Source organism: Temnothorax curvispinosus, unplaced genomic scaffold (assembly GCF_003070985.1).
Source record: "Temnothorax curvispinosus isolate PA1 unplaced genomic scaffold, ASM307098v1 QBEX01010053.1, whole genome shotgun sequence".
In the NCBI taxonomy this organism is placed as follows: Eukaryota; Metazoa; Arthropoda; class Insecta; order Hymenoptera; family Formicidae; genus Temnothorax; species Temnothorax curvispinosus.
This window is the reverse complement of record NW_020219833.1, coordinates 1,154,371-1,169,271: the sequence shown is the minus strand read 5'-3', so window position 1 is coordinate 1,169,271 and position 14,901 is coordinate 1,154,371. Positions and strand designations below refer to the sequence as shown.

The window sequence follows — 14,901 nt, the reverse complement described above, 5'->3', positions numbered from 1 at the left end:
AATTATTACGAATGTGCATTCATTTTTATACATAACGCAATTATAAAGAAAAATACAGATGTTTACCGACAGATTCTACAAGGCAATTCTGCCTTATGCGCATTCGATTCAAATCAATAACAAACTGCCAATATCTTCTGTATTATAGAAACTATGTTCAAGCTGTTTCTTCACAAAACAGAGATTCCATTTCTCTTTTCGCACAGCTGTTACATTTATTAGGTTTCGCTTCTTGTTTCAATAAGTATTTATTTTCCAATAAGACTTGAATCGAATTAGCACTTTATAGCGATTTATTTTTATACACACATAAAGGCGTACGTTTATTTCCAGAAATCGAAATAAACGACTTGTGTTGAGCGACTTGTTCTCTTTTTTCCTTTTCAAACGATAAACGGTAAATAAAATCAACACTATATTCAATCTTTCTGATGAGAAATAATGCGAAGTTCTTTACAACACAGCCACATTATGCTGTGTTATTAATGACTGATGTGCAATTTTTCGTATAAAGAAAGCAGAGAAATTTACGAGAACCGCTAATATTTCAACTTTTCGCGGAAGCGTTTTCCCCCGAGGAAAACTTCCGGCCGTTGTACGAAGTAGCGGCTTTTAAGATAATAACGCCGGTTTGTGGATCACGGTAATAACTAATTGTGCCGTTCTCTCGCGGCGAGACGGTAGCGGCAGTCCGCTTATTGAAAAGCGCGGCCTCTTTCCGTTTTAACGTAACCGTGCGCGCATCGTTTTGCCGGGAGGTACAAAAGGGGGTGGCGTGTATTGTAAAACTGAAAGCTAGGAGGTGGTTTTAACAAAGCCACTGTCACTAACGACCCCTTCGTTCGCTCACGCACGTACGCTTATATATGTATTTGTGTATGTGTGCAGATCTGTATGCCTGTGTGTACGTGCTTGCGCGCACCCTCACTAACAATCTGCTCGTGTATCCTTAATGTTTCTTATAGGGGCATTTGTGCAGAGGCGAAGAAATTAAACATCATCCCTTTCGGCTATGTCGTCTAATCAAACGCTCGGCGCTGAGCGAAGTAATCGGTAAAAAGTCTTGGAAACAGAACTGTGAAACGGTATGGATATTAAAATATATGAAAAGATAGAAAAGAAAAATCAGAACAGTCAGCCGGAATAATGAAAATAAGCAACTGGAATAATGAAAGTCAAATCTCAATAACAAGCATTACTGATGTGTATGAAACAAAGATTATATATTCGCGCGAAGTTATTAAAGAAACTCGTTAAAAGTAAGTAATTGCGGTAAGTAAGTGATTTTAATTAAAAGATTAAATTTTATCAAGAGAACATTTATCGAAATGAAATAAATGGATAAAAAAGAAAAAAAAACATGAAACGCAAGTGTAAGAAAAATATACTTGGACTGTATTCAAAAGATAGATTATATTAATAAGACGTAATAAGATTTATTCTCATTGCAAACTTAGTTCTTATAAGGTGCTTAATATAATGCGATAAATTTATTTTCATGATCGTAAAGAAGTAGAATATAAAGATCGAATATGTTGAACATAAATAGTAAAATTTTACTAGTATTTTCTCGTGAAAATTATACTGTCTTTATATGTATACTCAATCTTGAGATGCTCACCTAACCCTCGTTGGGGATTTTTATTTTAACGTGAGATTATTTAATTTATCTATCACCATCGCTGAAAATCGCTCAAAGTAATATCGAAACATATGATTTATTACTTTGTATTGAATTGTTAATCCTTAGCTGGCACACTTCACCAGAATCGCATAACGGCACACTGGGGCCGTTTCAGATTTCACCACTAAAATGCTTGTTGCGAGGAAACTATTGATTTTTTTTACTTAAAGAAATTCCAAGATAATCTTCGAATGTTGTTTTAACAAATGTCATAGGTTATTTTGATAAAATGTAATATTAATGTATATTAAATGAAAAAAATTGGAGAACGTAAAAGAAAACGAAAAAAATGACTGTTTTCACTCAAAAATTCATAACTCTTATGTTTTAACTCTTCCATTGTTTAGTACTATTTTTGTACTATAGGAAGGCTTAAATTAGAGCTGAACTAGACTGGGGCGTTTAATACCCCACAGCTAAAGGTTAAATTAAATTAACGTTTCTAATGTAATTGTATTTCCAAGTATACCTTACTGTATAATATATTACTTTTGCTTTATTATCGGCGCTGATTCTTACTTGCCTTTATCAATTTAATTGTTAAATTAAATGTTACATAACGTTATACAACTCACGCTAACCGTGTTTGTCCTCAAAGGTCACTTTTTCCTTGTTACTGCTAATTTTAATGTCAAAAGTCTTTAGTTAATTATCCATTTAAATAATATATTGTTTATTATTTAATAAGTTAAGCCTATGATATTTTTAATTAGTAGATAATTCTAAATAAGTAAAAAAAATTCTTTATATCTATATTAATGTATCTATATAGTATATCTATATTAAAAGTAAAATCAGATAAAATTCACTTGTTTTATTTTCTTAATATTTATTTATATATATCTATCCATTACATTATTAAGACTCTAAGTTTTATTGTTATAATAATGATGCAATGAAAAGACCCGGTAAAATTTTTTTTATATAAAAACATCTAAATATATATATAATCATATAATATTGTATAAAATATTGCAAATGTGAAAAATTTGCTTATATATAATTATATATAATTATATTTTATATGTATTATTACATTTATATATGATTATAAATAATTATATACAGGCAAATAAATGAACAATGCAAAAATTATCCTTTTAATTATTTTCTAGTTTTTTTTCTTATTATTTTTCTTGTACATATGAACAGAGATTATACAAGAGAAAAAAAACATAGTATGGACATATATATATATAGACATATTTTATATAATATTTTATATAATATTTTATAATTATATATATTTAGAAGTTTTTATATAAAAAAATTTTTACCGGCGAATATTCATATCAATTTAAGAAAGATTCTTAGAAAGCATGCCATCTATCGTATATCGTTATATATTAAAGAAATGAAGTCAACGCTCTCGTAATTTTTTGAAGTCTAACCAAACACGACAAATATATCTTGTCAAGAAGAAGACGTATGATATTTATTAAAGCAATTTAATTAAACTACACATTAAACATGATGTTTATGTCGCATTTAGAACAAAACTCGTTAGGAAAATGCTACATTTGCACAAGGTGCACAAGTTGCACAAAACACTGCTTTTTCATATTACAATGTATATTATATTTAATACTCTGTCATAAAAATAGCTGTGCACTCTTCTCAACACAATTTAGGTTACTTTATTAATCTAGTAGGTCAATTTTTATTAAATTTAGGAAATTATATACATGTTTATATACAAAAGAAAATAAGATAAAAAATATATTTATCTAAATTATTTATTAAGTTCTATTAAAAATATTACGATTATAGATAAAATATAACAGCACATTTAAATCGAGTAAATATTTTAATAAGATATGCGCATCGTTAAGCATCCTCACGGTAGGTATTTCGAGTGCCTCGAGTTTAATACGCGTGACATAATCCACATTCTCCGCTTAATTACATTCTCTTGATAGTTCCGAACAGTGTGAAGTAACTGGAACATTAGCTCTACAAGTTTAAGAAACCACCATATTGGGATCTACAGATAGGATTATCAATTTTATAAAACTTTGAAAAATATTTTGAATTAAATCTTCTTATACATCTGTCGTCAGTATGTTTGATGCAAATATGTTATATTTTTTCGACTTTATTAATTTTGTTAATAAAAATAATATGATATATTACAATGTAATGTATTATATTATACAATAGCATTGTCACATATTAAAGATTATCGGATTATGTTACTATTATATCAAAAGATACTATATTTATATCAACTATAGGCATATTTAATTGTCTCTAACATTTGATTTAGTGTGATTATTATTTTTTTTAAATAATGAAACTGCCTCCAATTCAGTACGCCTTCATCTTGAGTGCTGCTTCCACTTTTCACACAGAAGGACAACTATGAGACAAGCTTGAAAAATTGTCGTAGCTCGTTTTGCTACAAAAGTTTCATTACAGAACAGCTCATTATTTACTTTCCCATCTGTCGCACGTCTCCACCACATTACGTTGATCCTTAACGAAGAGCCAGTAATTGGTTAATTAATATTAACTGACGCAAATGGCACAGTTTTGTATCGATTTCATCGGTCAGTAATGAATTCTCTTAAGCGTTATTAATTTAATAATAATTTTAAAAAGAAATGTGTTACTTAGTATCTCACGTCTCTTCTAGCAAATATCTAATTTTTACTACTTTAAATTAATAGATGGTCTTTTAGAGAATAATTAAGTTTGCTCATTTCATTTCCCTTGAATTCTTTCGCTTTCTGCACATATATAATATAGTGGATGATGTAACACGTATGTCTTGTAAAAGCTATTCTGAATTATACAACGTGCGTTTGCCCGCTTACAGCTCTCCTCTGTCATATTTCTGCTATCACAAATCTATTATTAACTTACTCGCATATATGGAATACGTGCATATTCTTTGTGTCGCAGCGTCCAACTATCTCGCTGGTTTGATTAAACTGCAATGACGTATATCGGTTTACTCGACTACAGAACTGATCGAAACAAGTATTAAAGATACTAAGCGCATGCATATATCAATCACGTATTTTCTATTTTAAAAAATCAATTGAAGAAGCAGACCAGATGAAGGAGGTTTTCCTCGCAATACCTATATGATGTTCCTCGATAATGTAATGTTGTGAGCAGTAAGTGTCAAAATTGTACATGTATTTAAATAACAATTGACGATATTGTTAGATTGAAAATATGGTTTATTATAGCAGAGAAATCTTTCAATAAAATTATAAAAAGTTAGAATTTATATAAAAAATACTTGAAAATTCACCAACTTAATAATCTGGATTTCTTATCTATAGATAATCATCAATCATGTTAATATTGAAATGGGAGAACTTCCTGGTAAAATATAAGATATTGTAGCTTTCTTTCTATATGAAATTTTGTGCGGTGGTGAATCCATTTGAAATACGCGTTTCGATCCCTCTTATAAAACTGGGCATAATAAAGCGTACCTTTAATAAATGTTTCACGTAACGCGAAATATCCGATAAAGCAGATTCTATAAATCTCATATTTAGCTCGGTATCAATTCATCTAAATTGTTAAACATACCTAATCCGCAATGTTTAAAATAATGCGATTTATAATAATTAAATTAATGTGCATGGCGGAAATTTAATACATTTATTGATTCCGTCGCTGTACATTATTTCGTTTTGACATGAGTCCATTTATTGTATGATGTATAAATAATATCTAATTAGCTTTCACATAAATGTGTTCACGTGCGCGCACGTGTGTGTGTGTGTGTGTGTGTCATATATGGATATTATTTATTCTTTTAATATTTTTTAAAATAAAATAAAATATAAAAGTTAAGCGATTATAAGAAAAATAACAATTGAATAAAATTTCTTAATTTTTGTGAATAATTAAATGTAAATTTAATTCAATTTGTTATTACCTGCACAAATACGTACGTTCCCTTATGCACTGCGAACGTGCGATTAATTTTATTTTTCTTTAAATTGGAACACACTTTTGGTAGTTTATCATCCCTTGCAACAAATTACTGCATGCTTAAAGCGAGAACGGAGAGAAGGCAAATGAGAGTGGAAAGGATTGAAAGAGGATGATAGAAGGGCAGGAGGATGAACGGTGCATGGGAATGCGAGCGAACGGAGGGCGCGATGAATGAAACATAATTTATTCAATTGGTACTAATAAATGGTATTTATCTCGCCCACTCTCAGTTACGTCAGAATAAAATTTGTACATTGTCGCAGCATTGTTATATTGGAAAGAGAGCATTGTTGCGCGCCGTGATACATTAACAAATAATACGACAACTTAACGTATAAATTACGGAAAAAAAAGAATTTTAAGTTTGTTTTAAAATCGCATATTAAGAATTATAAAACTCACAAAAGAACCCCTTGTAAAAATTCGTCCGAAATGCATTCTCTATAACTCGATCAGAATTTAATGAAAGAAAAAAGTGGAAACATGTAAAATTTCCGTAATTGATGTGCACTCAACATATCAATTACTGAAAATGTGAAAATCAATTGCTAGGGCATTGTTCCACTCGCCTCTCTATTATTCAATTTTCATATCATCGTTAAATTGGTTACATTGTATTTTCTGCAAATTGATGGAGATTTGATTGTTAAACCAATGTGGAATTTATTACTTTGATTAAACAACTCTTACATCAAATCGACTGCTCATTAAAACTTCATTTAGTAAAGAAATTTATATCAGTGGGGAAAAGCGCCAGGCAAGACACGTAAGGCGAAATTTCGAAAAGAGGCCGATAAAGTATTTACACGGTGCTGTGCTGTGTAGCGTCGCTATATTTACCTGCCTACCACTGCAACATCCAGAGATAGTGAGGATATTTTATTTACTACATCTTTTTAATGAGATAGATTCAACGCAATGATAAAATATCTAACTTGTTATTTTACCGTCGGCAATGCAACCGTGCGGCGCATTGTATTATTCGTTTGCCAGGAGACTCGAAGTTTAATTAATCGCTATTATATCAGCAACTGCAATGGAATTACGCTTACACACGAACTTAACTGCATTGTGATATATGTAAAGTCTCATAATAAACGTTTAACATTGTTCAACGTTAAAAACGTGGCTGGCTGTTCGCCGCAGCGCCGTTTTTCCCGGCTCGCTAATTAATAATTACATCCCGATTACATTCTGCGCGACTAAAGATACACATACGTTTATTAACGAATAGTTTTGTTTTAGGCGAGGCGCGAGGCGTTCGTGAGCCTCCGGTTTGCGTAAATATACGTTGCCAAATAAACATAAATTATTACAGACAAATAGCGCAACATGCGTATTAAAATATTGAATCTAAATTTATATGTTACGCTCAATATCGAGTTTTGATCGATGGAATTTACTCGCTCCTTCTTTGACGCGCGTGTTTTTTGTTAGAAGAGCGTAGAGATAATTCCTGTCGTAAACAACGGAATATTGTCAAGAAGATTTCCAGAATTAATCGACTTTGCGTAGGAATCGAGAGAAAGAGAAAGAGAGAGAGAAAGGAAGAGAGAGAGAGAGATCCGTAAATGCGGCTTCATTAAGCGATTCGCGTTCACCGAGATAGATTACCTCGGCATTCCCGGCGGGGAATAATCAATTCGGAATTCAGCGAAAGAGTTCCATTACGCCGGATGTGGATCTTTGGATCACTCTCGATTGTTACGCGCGCTCGTCCCGACACTCGGCGAGTGTCCCGTCCAACTGCTTTTATCCGTTCCTTCGCTCAGAGGCTGGAAGAAGCGTTCTCGGAGATATCAAAAAAATCTACTCACCCTTGGAGCTCGCCGATCGTAGTACGTACGTTACTCCGAATATCGCGATGAGAATCGGAGTCCGGAGATCGGAGCATTCGGAGCGCGCGAGGACCGCGGACCGGTCGCAGGACTTGACAAGTTCACAGGCGCGTCGTCGCTCGCGTTGCCATTAGCCGCTAGGAGCGCGCCGATCGCTCGCGCGCACCTCGGCCGCGTCCCGACGCTCAGTCCGCCGCGGTCAGCAGCGCGCACGGGTTGTGTCGTTGCTGCGTCGCGTCGCGCGTCGCGTCAATCTCTCCTTCCTCCTCCCTCTCTCTCCCTCGCTTCGACGAGAGATCGCACGAGCTAGATAGATCGTTGCCGTCGTTGGATTCGTTCGGCTCCGTGTATCAGTGCTCGAGAGAGAGAGAAAAAGATCGCCCTCGTGGGAACGCATTCCTCGGAGTACGTTGCGTACCGCGGTACTGTATCCTGTTTCGCGCATTACTTCACTCGCACGCGCGCGCGCGCGCGCTCGCGCTCGCGCGCAGTCATATCATAGTAATACACAAGGATCCTCGCGCCGCGCATATCCTCGCGTGTAACCGTCCGGTGCCGACCTTTCCCCGAGGGTCCTCGAGTGTCAACGACGCGCCCGCGGCCTGTGTGTGTGTGGTTTTCCAGTGCGCGGGATGATGTGACGCCGTGCGCCACATTTTCGAACGACGCGGGCCGGGAAACGCGCGCTCGCTCCAAGTAGTTCGGGAGTGCCGGGGAGGGTTTGTTGGTGCCGAGGGCCGTAGAGTATTCTCGTGGTATCGTCGCGGTATGTCGCGCGGCCGTGCGTGCGGCGTCCTTTGTGGTCGGCGCGGGAGATAAGGGGAACAACAAGAGTAACGCGAAACGAGAGGCGGAGGGGTCGACGAAAGGTGGCCGGAGTCAACGGCGTGAAGTTGCCGTCGCGTCGCTTCGATTAAACGGATACGACGACCGCCGACCGGAGCTAGCCGTCGGATGGTTGGAGGGTAAGTGCCGATCTTCTTTTTCTTCCCGCTTATTCTACAAAGAGCTTATCCGCTCATCTTGCAGCCGTTCTTTCACACACGACGACGTGCGTGTGTGTGTGTGTGTGTGTGTGTGCGCGCGCGCGCGCACGCAGGTACGCTCTCCCGCTCGGATGCACGAGAGTGCCGATCGGAGCCGTCAGCCGACCTAGCCACGCTCGCGTCCGTGGCACACGAGGCGGCGCACGCTCTGCGATCGGCGCCGCGCGCTCGTTTCGCTCGGGTAACGCGGTCTCGGCCCGGAATGGAATCTGGAATCCCGTCCGGAGCGGCCTCGTGCGCGATCTCACGGGATCTCCGTTGTCTTCGACTCTTCCGACGGCGCGGCGCGGCGCGATCGAGCCGAGCTCCCGGCTGCTCGCTCGGCCGTGCGCGCGACCACGACGGCGACGGCGACGGCGACGACGGTACCGTCGCGATCGCGCCTCCTCGCTCCGCCGCGCCGACTCGCGTGTCCTCCTCCTGCTCCCCGCGCGCGCGTCTAATATTAAATGCAACCGTCCGGGTTTTCTGACATTTCTTTGTCCTGAAGATTCGAATCGCTGCAGAAAGAATGGAATGCGAGACGGAGCGATGAGAGCGAGACGGTATCCGAGATTACCGAAATGCAATTCCGCTGCTGGAACATTATTGCGACTTGACGATAGAACGCGCGAACGGCATCGACGCGTGTTAATGATGGCGTAATGACGACAAATACTCATTTCAGATGCGTTTAATGTTGGATGAGGATATACGATTGTCCAAATATCAAACGCGGTAATTTGGGGCCGTCTGCGCGCAGAAATAACCCTATTCACTCCAACCCGCCCTTTCGTGTCTTTCGAGTTTTTAACACTCGTAAAAAGGCGGAGTTTCTAATACTTGTAAAAAAATATTTAAATAAATGATTTCCAAATGTTATTTACATTGATTTTTAGTCGAAGGTACGATATTATAATAATTTTAAGGTAAAGATATTATAATAATTTTTGGGGAATTTTTCAAAGCTATTAACATTTTGAAAAACACGTCTGACTTGAAAGTGCATGGTTGGAGGATTAAAGGGGCGGAAAAAACGTTGGAGGTAATAGGGATATTAATTGCATTCGTGAATCTAAATTATGTGGTGCGAATCTTGGACGTTTTGCCCGATTGGGAGAATATCGTGATCGTACGGTACGGCGAAATGTATTATGCGTAGCGCATACCGATATCGCGACTGCATCATTGAATAACAATAGCGCCACGATACTCGGGATATAGTTTCGTATTATTTTACGGAGCACATTGAAAGCATAAAATAAATTGATAGTCTTGGGGGCACTCGAATACAGTAAACCTCATGTAACAGGCATTCGTATAACACGGAAAATTTTAATATTTGTTTGTTTTAAAGTGAAACAAAAATACTTTGCCATTTACATTGCATCTTTAATATTAGGGCTGCGATCCGATGCTGAAAGCATCGCTCTATCTTCGTTTGATATTTGATGCGCAACGAAGACAGAATGATGTTTTATACAATGCGTGTGAGCGTGAATCGGACCGCAGCCTAAGTTTACATTTTTCTTAGCCCGTTTCACACTCTCTTTGATTTACATTTTTCATAATAAACCCTTACTACATCTTTTGTAAATATGTGATTCCACGTGCACACATAATCCATATATGTATAATCCGTGTGACTCGTATAACACGGATTCATATTGTATATCTAACCTAATATAAAATGCGTCCCCGTACGTTATACGGGGGTCTACTGTATACATAAGCATACGATTGGCATTAGCATGTGTCCCTAAACATAATCCAACGTTGGGACTTTTTTGAATATGTTTACAAGCTCTAACCATGAAATCGCTTCGCGATATTATTAGTGACTTGCGATACAATTATGTGATATAATTAGTAACAAACTTTTTCGATACTTTCATACTTTTGTTCACTGAGAAAAAAGCTGTTGCTTTAATTAAAGTGCTATCCCGGGGTGCCAAAAACATAAGTAGTTTATTCAATTGTATTATTATTAGACGATAATTATTATTAGACAATAATTTAATTATTGGTTTAATAATCCAGATATTGGGTCTAATAATAATACAATTGAATAAACTACTTATGTTTTTGGCACCCCGTGTTAGCACTTTAATTGAAGCAACAGCTTTTTTTCTCAGTGTTTGAATATGTAATGCGAGATGCTAAACTCGTATATCTACTTACTCCGCCATGCAATCGTTAATAAATTATATGAGAATTTAATCGTTTTTTACACATATTTCTTTTGTTAGGTGTCTAAGCCTAATTCTGAGAACGGTATGTTATTTCTTCATGTAATCCACTCTCCACGTAATTGGTCTTATTTTGTAACAACAAATTGTAGAATTTTTATATGAACCAAATGTGTTGTCACGAGTTGACGTTTTATTATATGCTTAGAGTAGGTAACAAAGCTCTGCATTTCTGAAATTATTTTTGTTTTCGGCATAAAATGGAAAGCATTAGTGCATATTTAATTTTGGAGGAGGATTTTTAAAATCCATAAAGCCAATAAAAAGATATGCGTATTTTTAAAAAGTCGGTGTTACAGACGGCTTTAAGGTCTCCCTAAAGTTTCGAGGAAGCTCGCCGACATAATTTCATTATTACCTGAAAATTGACAAATGGGATTATTTCGAGTAACGTGAAAATTCGGAACTTTATATATTACAGAAAGTATAATTTAAGAAAAAAAAACACGGGATAAGAAGAAGATTCAGCTGTGTTTTTCGCTTTTATTTCACCTGAAACCTGAAACGAACGTGCAAAAAATAACACGCTTTGAAAAGTTATTAGAACTTACTTAATAAAAAGATGGGATCGGTGAAATAAATTTTCCTTCCGTAAAAAGGGTCTGGCAGAACGCGCTCTCTTTCAATGTTTACTCTACATATATCAATCTTCCGCAAGTCACTGTTGTTCGGAGCAACAGTTTCCAAGTGAGATATCAATTCTTTTGCAGAAACGATCAATCTATTGCAGCCGACATGAAATAAGACATCAAACTTCGGGAGACCGGAGTAAGAATCCGTTTCGATCATCGTTATTTTACTATCTGCTTATATCGCGCGTTTGCTTTTTCGAAGATACACAAATTTTTATTCGAAACAGTGTCATTTTTCCTGGCAAGTTTTTACGTGGCGTTGGAGACTATTTTAGTCTTTTCTTTTTTTTTAAATCAGAGACATACAGTTAAGTTACTTCGATTATAAAATACGTATAATTGGCGAGAAGTTTACCGCGCGTTTTGCAAATAAATGGCGTTATTGCTTCCGGAGATGACAAGAGCTGCTGCGAGCCAGTTTGCCAACATAATTGGTGCGCGTTTGTCGATTCCGAGTGTGCGTTATTATCAAGTTCGTGGAACTTTCTCTCGGGGATGAGATCCGCTTTGCAATATTATAAACGCAGTTATTTGTACGGGCCCTTCCTTCCCTTTATTGAAAGTCGAGGCAACCGAACCGTTCTATTAAAATGACAATTGAGCCGCTGAGTAGCGAGCAAGGGTCGACAATTTCGTAGAGCATTTAATTATGAGATCTCATCTCGCAATTTAGAAGATCCTCGAGTGCGAGGAGGAAAGTCAATTTCTTCGGCAAAGAGCCTTTTGTTTGTCGAAGTACGTCAAAAATAACTGGCGGGAGGAGGTCGTTGAAGCGAGTAGTAGGACACTGATTAAATGTGTACACTAATTTCGAAATGCTGATTAGGCGATAGACTCGTGATAATACTTGAGTGATACGTGACAATGAATTAAATACAAGTAATAACCTTTTTCAATTGAACAGCTTTAAAATGTAAAGAGCAAGCTGAAACTTGGCACTGACAGGAAAAAAATTAATGAGTATTTAATGGAAATTAATAGATGTAACTCAACGAGCAATAGCTGCTGCGCCCTGATGGATTTTGTACCTCAGCACAATGATTTATTCCTCGGGCGACATTGAACGAACGGACCTGAAACGCTCATTTCCGTTTCAATAAACGTTCCAACGGATGTATGTCATTTCGGTGCCTGAAAATTTGAAATTCGCAGTTTGATATTTTTATATGCGCCGATCGTATCCTGAACGGAAATGCATGAGGCTTTTTTATTTATCGATTTCATCGTTGATATAAAGCCGTGCTATATTAACACGACCAATTCGTTTTCGGGTTCGATATTTACATTGCGTTTTTTTTTTCAAGGTTAGTTAAATATACTTCACGGAATTGTTTTCACATTTTTGCGCGCGATCGAAGATACTGACGTTCGCAGACGCAGTGCTAACAAGCGGAACGGAATTGATTGTTCGATGTATTTTTCATGTTTGTAATAATAATACTCATTGTGTCAGGGTGAAAAATATTGTGTGCCGAACATATCTATCCGTAACTGTTTGCCTGCTACAGTACTATCACGAGTATCATGATATTCGTATTTGTGTTTTAACGTACACTATCGTTTATATTATGTTACTTGAAACATAGAGTATGTATCGACCTGTTTTGTTATTACGTACAGAGGTATCGGCACGATACACGCCGGCTATTCGTTTCAGCCATAAATCGGCTACGTCATTGAACTCTCTTGAGCCCCCTCGTCGCATTCCTCTACTCTCCCAACAACCGTAGCGACGCGCGCTAGGAGACGCTCTCTGATAAAAGTTACTCATACCGCGTATGAATCATGCGAGGTATCGAGTTTACCATTGCCCTACCTCGAGAACCATGCGTGTCCTGCAATCGTATATACGTGTCATCGTGACCTCCCAGTGATACCGCACCTATGTCGCCGTTCCGAAAAAATGTGTTAGGTGGAAAATAACTGAGGGACTCAGAATTTAGGTATAACGATGTAACCGTGCCATCGGTCACGGCGATTTTTAGAAGTTTCAGTTTCGGAACGTAATGGAATATCGGACAAAAGGGTAGCAAAAAGGGAAATCATGTTTCGCTAAAGGAACAGATATCTGTAACGGAAGGTGAGAAAAAGCAAAGAATAGAAATAGATGCAGCATAAAGTAGACCAATAATTTATGTCCAAAGTTGAGATTCTTTTTCTCGGGAACAAAAAAAGGTTAAGTAAGTCTTTATTATATTTATACTTTAGTAAAAGAGAAGATGAAAAAACAATAATCACTATGCGCGAGCAGATATTTCCACTTCTATTTTATGAACTTTAAATTCAAGTTTAACGTAGCTACATGTTAAAGATAACTAGACCCGCTTTTAGCGCGAAACATGGTCTCCCTTTTAGATAATAGGTTGGTTACCGTCTATATAACACAAGCCAGGAGCTATTGTTAGATAATACATTTAACTTGTTACGTATAAATAACAGAGTTATTTTCGTCACTTCTAGCTCCCTTTCGTACGTTATTATTATAAAATCTAAGTTTTAAAATGAGATGTTGGCTTTAAGAAGTTCTGCATAAGATTTCTCATGCGAAGAAAAATGTTAAAATCAACGAGATTATCGATGCAAGTGATAATATATAAGCGGCACGTTTTCACTTTAGAGCACGCGTCTTTAATGTTTAACACTGCGCGGAAACCGTAGGCCTTTTAAGGTACTGTCGATTCTTTATTTATGATTCTCATGGGAATGGCTTCAGCGTTCTTAAAAAAAAAAAAAAAAAAAAAATTGCAACAGTTTCGGCCTATGTAAGTATAGAAATCACTTTTTGAAACCTTAAAGATGATACATGAATTTTTATAGATTTTTTGTAACACAGAAACGCTTTCAAAAACCCTTTGGGCTTAAAAGTTTCAGGGTGTCCGGATAAGTGTTCCAAAAACACTGATGTGTCCGTGCAGCGTTAACACATTGTTTATCCTTCGATACCCCGCTTACAAATCTGACCGCGCGATCATTAGTCACATTGCTTCACATGGCGGCTGGCGCCAGTTCCGCGTCACTCGCATTAAAATAGTATCGACCTTCCGAGAAGAGCCTGACTCATGGCGCGCTTTGAAAAGTCATTCATGAGACTTAAAGAATGCCCGCTCATGGTGTACGCAATTTTGCCGAATTGTGTGGTCCGTGTGGAGCTGATGTGTGCATCGGCACGCAGGCATTGCCATTGCCCGGCGCAGCGCGGTGAAACATTTCTTCGAAGTCAGCAGGTTTCTGTCGCTCATTGTGACGTTATCTCCGACGGGATCGTAGACGGTGGTTTACGTTTATACTGATGCCGACTAAGACGGCGACGGCGACATTCTTTGTTGGAAAATGCAACGCGCAGAAATAGAAACGTCGGGCGGAACGTTTTCGTGGAAATCCGGAAACCGTCGCTTTTCCCTCGACTGTCGAGTGTGCTAAAGTCGGCCGAGTTAGCACGCCGAGCTTCTTTGGTGCCATCTTAAACGTGTCAAAATTGCGGGTTAACTATAGAATTTTCATTGATTGCATATA

General features: G+C 37.5%; 1 long non-coding RNA gene across 1 annotated transcript in view; it reads left to right on the top strand.

The window, feature by feature from the left end:
* Positions 1-7,688: 7,688 nt before the first annotated feature.
* LOC112459682 overlaps positions 7,689-14,901 on the top strand; it is a 72,185-nt gene continuing 64,972 nt past the window's right edge. The window contains exon 1 of the long non-coding RNA XR_003041351.1: positions 7,689-8,447. This is a non-coding gene — a long non-coding RNA (uncharacterized LOC112459682). The remainder of the gene's footprint in view (positions 8,448-14,901) is intronic.